The sequence below is a fragment of the Gobio gobio genome (genome assembly GCF_949357685.1).
Source record: "Gobio gobio genome assembly, chromosome: 8".
NCBI classification, from domain to species: domain Eukaryota; kingdom Metazoa; phylum Chordata; class Actinopteri; order Cypriniformes; family Gobionidae; genus Gobio; species Gobio gobio.
In genome coordinates this window covers 58948888-58956387 of record NC_137114.1, presented here as the reverse complement: position 1 = coordinate 58956387, position 7500 = coordinate 58948888, and the positions used below count along the sequence as shown (strand labels likewise).

General features: G+C 38.2%; 1 protein-coding gene across 2 annotated transcripts in view; it reads left to right on the top strand.

The window, feature by feature from the left end:
• lsamp (limbic system associated membrane protein) overlaps positions 1-7500 on the top strand; it is a 233211-nt gene that overhangs the window by 43980 nt on the left and 181731 nt on the right. The window lies entirely within an intron of this gene.

The window sequence follows — 7500 nt, the reverse complement described above, 5'->3', positions numbered from 1 at the left end:
GATAATGTGGTTGCAGCTTCAAGAATGAACAATGCTATTGTTTTATTTCTGAGCTCTGTAGCTAAGGCAAATGAGGTAGTAGAGAAGGGTTTGGATGTAAACGGCTTGTTTACTCCCGTTCTTCCTCTCTCTACGCCTGCTAGAAAGGTGACAATATCAAATGTTCCACCTTTTATTACTGACGAAATGTTGAAAAGAGAATTGGGTCGATATGGGAAGTTGATATCACCAATTAAAAAAATGCTGATTGGGACCAAATCAGAGCTCGTAAAACATGTTGTGTCTTTCAGGCGTTATGTTTACGTGATCTTAAAACAATCACAGTATGGATCTAAATCTTTCGCTTAATTTTAAGGTTGAGGACTTTGATTATACTGTGTTTGTGTCAACTGATTCAATGCGTTGTTTTGGTTGTGGAAAAACAGGACACACTGTTCGAACTTGTCCCATAAAGGGAACAAGTAAACCTAATGAGAGTAGGCTTACAAATCGCGACAGTCGCGCCGATAAGCCTAATGAGGAAGTGCAAACCACCACTGCTGAGGGAGAAGGTCCGGCTGGACCGACTCCGTCAGCAGAGATAAGAGAGAAACATGATGGTGCACAGGCCCAGAGCGAAATGCCAACTGTTTCTAGTGAAATCTTTACCGAATCATTTGAAAACTTAAGCAGCAAAGCTTTTTTTCAAAATCGCACTGAAGGCTCTAAAACAGAAGCACAAGCCTCCACTGTTGTGGGAGCGGGTTCAGTTGGACCGGCTCCCACAGCAGTGGAAGGAGAGCAAAATCATGATGAGGCAGAAGGTCAGGGTAATATTGACAAAGAACCCCATGAAAGCAAAGGAACAACTTGTTTTGAAAGTGAGGAGGCCAATATGCAAGTAGATCATGGCGCAAGCCTTGTTGAGTTTAAGAAACCCATCAAAAGAAAAATGAGCCTTGAGATAAAATATGCAAAAAAAATCAGGAAATGAGCCTGTAGCGACTGATATGGATGAGCCTGCATATGAGAGTGACTGCTCAGATTCGGGTGCTTCCATTTGCTCACAAGGAAGTGCGCCGCTTTTTGTGCCGATTCAGTGGTCTATAGGTTATGGTGTGAGTGAAATTAAATTATTTCTCAAGATCACCAAAAACATGAAGAATGTTCAAGTTGTCGATTATTTTCCCGATCTTGAGAATTTTACTAAAGTCACGAGGTGCTTTATGAGTGAACGTAAATTTACTCAGAAAGAAGTGTACCGACTTAAAAAGTTCCTGACAAAGGTCAATCCTACACTGACGAATAATGATGATATGGCCTAGACGAATGCGTTGTATTGAGCGCTTTTCCTTTTTTTTAACATGCCTTTTCTTTTCTCTTCTCATGAATACATTTAATATAGCTACTCTTAATTTGAATGGAGCAAGGGGGAGTCAAAAGAGGGCAGGACTTTTTGAATTGGTAAAGCAGAGAAAGATAGATGTCTTGCTTGCACAAGAAACACATAGTGATGCATTTAATGCAATTGAGTGGGAAAAAGAGTGGAATGGGCTTGCTATATTAAGTCATAATACCACCCTTAGTGGGGGTGTGGCCATTTTGTTCTCCCATAGTTTTATCCCACATTCTTATACAGTGGAAGAGGTTTTGAAAGGTAGAATTTTAAAAGTGAGAGCACTTTTTGAGAATTCTGTTTTTATTTTCATCTGTGTATATGCTCCAACATCAACATTAGATAGAATGTGTTTTTTGGACGCACTTGGTACAACTTTGGAGAAGTGCTGCAGTGAAGAATATTTGTTTTTGGGTGGTGATTTTAATTGTACAGAGAAAGACATAGACCGGAATCATCTTGAACCTCACATGCCTTCACGCAGAAAATTGGTACAACTTATTGAAATGCAGGATTTATGTGATGTGTGGAGAAATTTGCATAGAAATGTGTCACAGTATACATGGACTCACGTATATGCTAACTCTGTATCTCTTGCGAGGCTGGACCGACTGTATGCTTTTAAACACCACTTAAGCATTTTTAGGAATTGCTGTATTGTTCCAGTTAGTTTTTCAGACCATAGTTTAGTATCATGTTCCATCTTTATTAATTCTATTAGGTCTAAAAGTGCTTACTGGCACTTTAATACTTCTTTGCTGAGTGATAATCATTTTAAAAATGTGTTCAGTTATTTTTGGCGTTCTTTTAGAGCTGAGAAGAATACTTTTGAATCATTACAAAGTTGGTGGGAGTATGGTAAGATACAGATAAAACAACTATGCCAGCAATACACTTACAATGTCACTAAAGATACAGTCCAGGATATGAAAATTTTGGAAAATGACATTTTGCATTTTCAGAATTTGGCACAGTTTTCTAATAACCAAGACCTATTGGATAAGCTTTTTAAACAGAAAACTAAATTGTCTGACCTGCTAGGGTTAAAAACACAAGGGGCTTTGGTCCGATCACGTTACCAAAGTGTGAATGAGATGGATGCGCCCTCTAAGTATTTTTTTAATCTTGAGAAAAAGAATGGACAAAAACGTATGATTCATAATTTAAAATCTGAAACTGGTGCTTTATTGTCAGATCCCGATGATATTCGTAAGAGGGCTTTCAGTTTTTATGCTACACTCTATACTAGTGAGTATAGAGAGGACATGGTTGCTGAACAGAGTTTTTTTGAGGGGCTTCCTCAAGTATCAGATCTTTCTAATGAGATGCTTTGTGGGGTGATAACCCTGGAAGAAGTGCAAGAGGCGCTCCAAAGCATGGAGACTGGGAAAGCGCCTGGATTGGACGGACTCCCAATGGACTTTTATAAGTCTTTTTGGAACGATTTGAAGGAGGATTTGCTTGAGGTGCTTAATGACAGTTTAGCCGGAGGGCTGTTGCCAGTGAGCTGCCGTAGAGCTGTCCTTACCCTTCTGCCCAAAAAGGGAGATCTAAGTGACATAAGGTCATGGCGTCCAGTGTCGTTACTTGCCTCAGAGTACAAGCTGCTCTCTAAAGTACTGGCCACCCGGTTGGGTAAGGTCATGGAAGAAGTTATCCATCCTGACCAGTCCTATTGTGTTCCTGGCAGGTCAATTTTTGATAATATATCGTTGATTAGAGACATTTTAGATGCATCCAAGGTCTTTGGTCTAAATACAGCTTTTATCTCTATTGACCAGGAGAAAGCTTTTGATAGGGTGGAGCATTCCTATCTTTGGAAAACTCTGAATGCATTTGGTTTTAGCTCTTTTTTTATAGATAAAATAAAAGTACTGTATAAGGACATTGAAAGTATGCTCAAAATTAACGGTGGCTTATGCTCTCCCTTTAAGGTGCTAAGAGGGGTGAGACAAGGATGTTCTTTGTCAGGTATTCTTTATAGTTTTGCGATTGAGCCTTTATTACAAAAATTTAGGAGTACTTTAAAAGGGATATCCATTCCAAATTGTAATGATACCTTTTGCCTTTCAGCTTATGCTGATGATGTGATTTTGATGATTAATGGCCAGTGTGATGTGGATACTTTGGTTGAAGTGTCTAAGGTTTTTGAAACTGTCTCTTCAGCCAGAATTAACTGGTCAAAAAGTGATGCCTTTCATGTTGGGAAATGGGAGGAGGGTTTACCAACTTTGCCAGGTGGTTTAACATGGAAAAAAGATGGCCTTAAATATCTAGGTATTTTTCTTGGAGATGACTGTTATGTGCAAAAGAACTGGGAGGGGATTGTTGACAAAGTGAAAGGGCGTTTGGATAAATGGAGGTGGCTTAAACCCCAAATGTCATACAGAGGGCGCACACTAGTGATCAATAATTTGGTGGCCTCTTTTTTATGGCATAGATTAGCATGTGTTGACCCTCCTTTACATTTGCTTGCAAAAGTTCAATCTTTGTTATTGGATTTTTTTTGGGATAAAATGCATTGGGTTCCTCAAGGTGTTCTTTATCTGCCAAGAGAAGAAGGAGGACAAGGCCTAGTTCATGTACAAAGTAGAACGGCAGCTTTTCGCATGCAATTTCTTCAAAAATTACTGACTGACCAAAAAGACTTGAGATGGAAACCTGTGGCTATTGCGATTCTAAGAACTGTTGGAGAATTGGAAATGGACAAACCTCTGTTTTTCATGGATCCCAAGAGACTGAATACCTCACAGCTGCCAATTTTCTATATAAATCTGTTCAAAGTGTGGGGTTTATTTAAGGTGCAGAAAGTTGTGAGAACAACCTCTGTGTTTTGGCTTTTAAAAGAGCCTCTGGTTTATGGGACACGGGTAGACCTAACATGTAACAGTAATGCAATGTCTGAAGTTCTTCTAAAGTCACGCCTGTTCACTTTTGGGCAACTATTAGATGTAGCTGGCGTTGATTTTCAAAACTGCGAAAATGTAGCAAGTGTTTTAAATATTAGGTCAAAACGTGTTGTCTCTCAGTTGTTGCAGAGATGTTGTAATTCACTTACAGCAGAGGAGAAGATGTTGTTAAAGGGATACTTTGAGAGGAGAATTATGGCAAATGAAAGTGACCCCTTTCCTAATCTTATGTTAACTCCAGAGTTTGGTGATAATACTGGTCTTTTCTTAGATGACATTGAACCTCTGTCTTTGTATGGGAATTGTGGTAGAGTGTTTTACAATGTTTGTGTTAAAATTTTTCATCAGAGAGGTTTAAAACAGAAGGTTGACACTCCTTGGCGCACTGTACTTGGGTTGGGTAATGAGGTAAAACCAGAGTGGAGAGCACTGTACAAGCCACCGTTAGCCAAAAGAATTGGGGACCTGCAATGGCGAATTATACATGGAATCATAGCTGTGAATGCGTTTATTTTTGTTTTAAATCGAGAGACGAGTCAAAATTGTCCATTTTGTTTTGAAAGAGAAACTGTGTTTCATGCTTTTATGTATTGTCCAAGATTGGTGGAATTGTTTAATGCATTGAAAAGACTTTTTCTTTGTTTCAATGAGGTATTTTCAGATAAGATTTTTATTTTTGGCTTTCGTTATGTCAAAAAACGCAGAACTGTTTGCCATTTGTTGAATTTCATTCTAGGTCAAGCTAAAATGGCCATTTATTTGAGCAGAAAGAACAAAGTTGAAAATGGGCAAAACCAGGATGTTGTAATGGTTTTTGCAGCTCTGATTAAATCTAGACTGCAAATAGACTTTCACTTTTACAAAGCAACTGAAAATGTAATAATGTTTGAAAGTATTTGGTGTGTAAATGGAGCTTTATGCTCAGTTGTAAATGATGAACTGAATCTTTCACACTTGTAGTGTGTTTTTTTTTAATCTAGTGTGATTTATTCACACTTATGACACAATGTTTTTTATTCTTTGAATTTTTGTAATAAACAGTTTTTGAAAATTCAAAAAAAAAATTCTCTCTCTCTCTCTCCCCCCCTCTCTCTCTCTCTCTCTCTCTCTCTCTCTCTCTCTCTCTCGGAGTGCATGCTGGGAGTGAACTGAGCGTGGTGAGTGTGAGTGCGTTTGTAGCTGTGTGCTATAACTTTTCTATCTTCTTTGTATGTTTGTTTTTTTATGTGTTGAAGTGTTTGTTTGGTTAGACTGCAAAGGTGTTTACGTCTGCAACCAGCGTTGTGCTGGGAGGCATGACGAACCAAAACACGATGAGTTTGAATAATCTAACCCGCCGACATGGAGTGAAGGTGGAGTCTAGAATCAATGTGGAACAGTGTTGTTTAGCGGTGGGAGAGATTGTTGGACATGATAACATTGTCTCAGCATCGCGGATGAACAGTGCAATCGTTCTATTTTTTAATACAGTTGAAAAGGCAAACGATGCTGTCCAAAGTGGCATAGTGTTGAACTGTTCTCTCATACCTGTTCTACCTTTGAGTACCCCGTCTAGAAAGGTTGTACTGTCCAACATCAATCTCAGGTGCAGGTGGACAGTGCAGGTGCGAGCACAAGCACGGAACAGGTCGTTTCTGTCGTTCTCCCGGCTGAGATCGCGGGAGATACGGCTGACACGGGGTTTGCCGGTACGCCTGCGGTCGAAGACGGTGAGCGATTGCCGATTGTAGTTATGGATATTGAGAATAAATTTGACACAACAGACATGGTTAAATCTAGTGAAAATGATGAGCAGGCTGAACATTCTGGAAATTTGTGTGTGGCAGACGCTGGTGAAATGGAAGTTGAAAACAATGATGTTGAATTTGAGAAGGAAGCAGAATCTGTTTTCAAAATCCCAGTCAAAAGAAAGAAAAAAAGCAGTGGAAAGGCCATTAAACAAGTTAGGAAAGATGATGGTGGTGGTGGTGAGAATGTGAGATCAGACAGTGATTCTTCTGATTCAAATGTGTCTCAGTGTTCAGATCTATCCATAAGTTCTCAAAGTGAAAACTTGATTTGTTTATATAGAGCTGAAGACATTAGCAAGTTTCTGCTAGAAACAAAGGGAATGAAAGGAGTGAAAGTTGAAGATTTTTTCCCTGACTGTAAACAATTTATTAATGATGTGAGATAGTAATGAAAGAGGGAGCCTTTCAAGATGTAGAGGTTTATCGTCTTAGAAAAATTGTAAACAAACTTAAAAAAAAAATTAATAAGGATGATGAAGCTGTCAATTTCTGAATTAGTGCCAAAAAATTTTATTTTGGCAGCCTTTCTCTTTTCTTTTGTTTTAGTCTCTAAAATAAATATGACACATTTTAAAATCGGAACTTTAAACTTAAATGGTGCCAGAGATGTACATAAAAGAATGATGTTATTTGAGTTTATTAGACAAAAACAAATTGATATTGTGTTTCTACAGGAAACACACAGTGATTTTAAAATTGAAACAGATTGGAGAAGAGAATGGGATGGACAGATTGTCACAAGCCCCAAGTCCTCTATTAGTGGAGGTGTCGCTGTTTTGTTTGCGAAACATTTTTTACCTTTATCTTGTGAGGTAGATGAAATAATAGGTGGCCGGTTTTTAAAAGTTAAAGTTAAATTTGAGAAAACAACTATGGTGCTTTTGAATTTGTATGCACCTACAAAGGGATTAGAACAAGTTCTTTTCTTTAATAAGGTAGATGCTGTTTTAAAGGATTTAAATCCAGAAGAGCTGTTATTTATAGGTGGAGATTTTAATTGTACCGCCAATGATAAGTTAGATAGGAATCATATAGAACCACATGCTGCCACTCAGACAACTGATTGAGACCCATGATTTGTGCGATATATGGAGAAGTATGAATCCAGATGTGAGACAGTACACTTGGGCTCATAGTACTGAACATTCTATCTCTTTGGCACGACTTGACAGAATTTATAGTGTTCAGTATCAACGCAATCTTTTTAATTTTTGTAAAATTATTCCAGTGGGGTTTTCTGATCACAGGTTAGTTTTGTGCAGTGTTTTAATGAAAAGTGTTAAATATAAGAGTGCATATTGGACTTTTAATACTTCATTGTTAAACGATAAAAATTTCTTGGATAATTTTAGTTTTTTTGGGGAAACTTTTAAGCAGCAAAAACATTTGTATGCTTCTTTACTGCAATGGTGGGATTGCGGAAAGG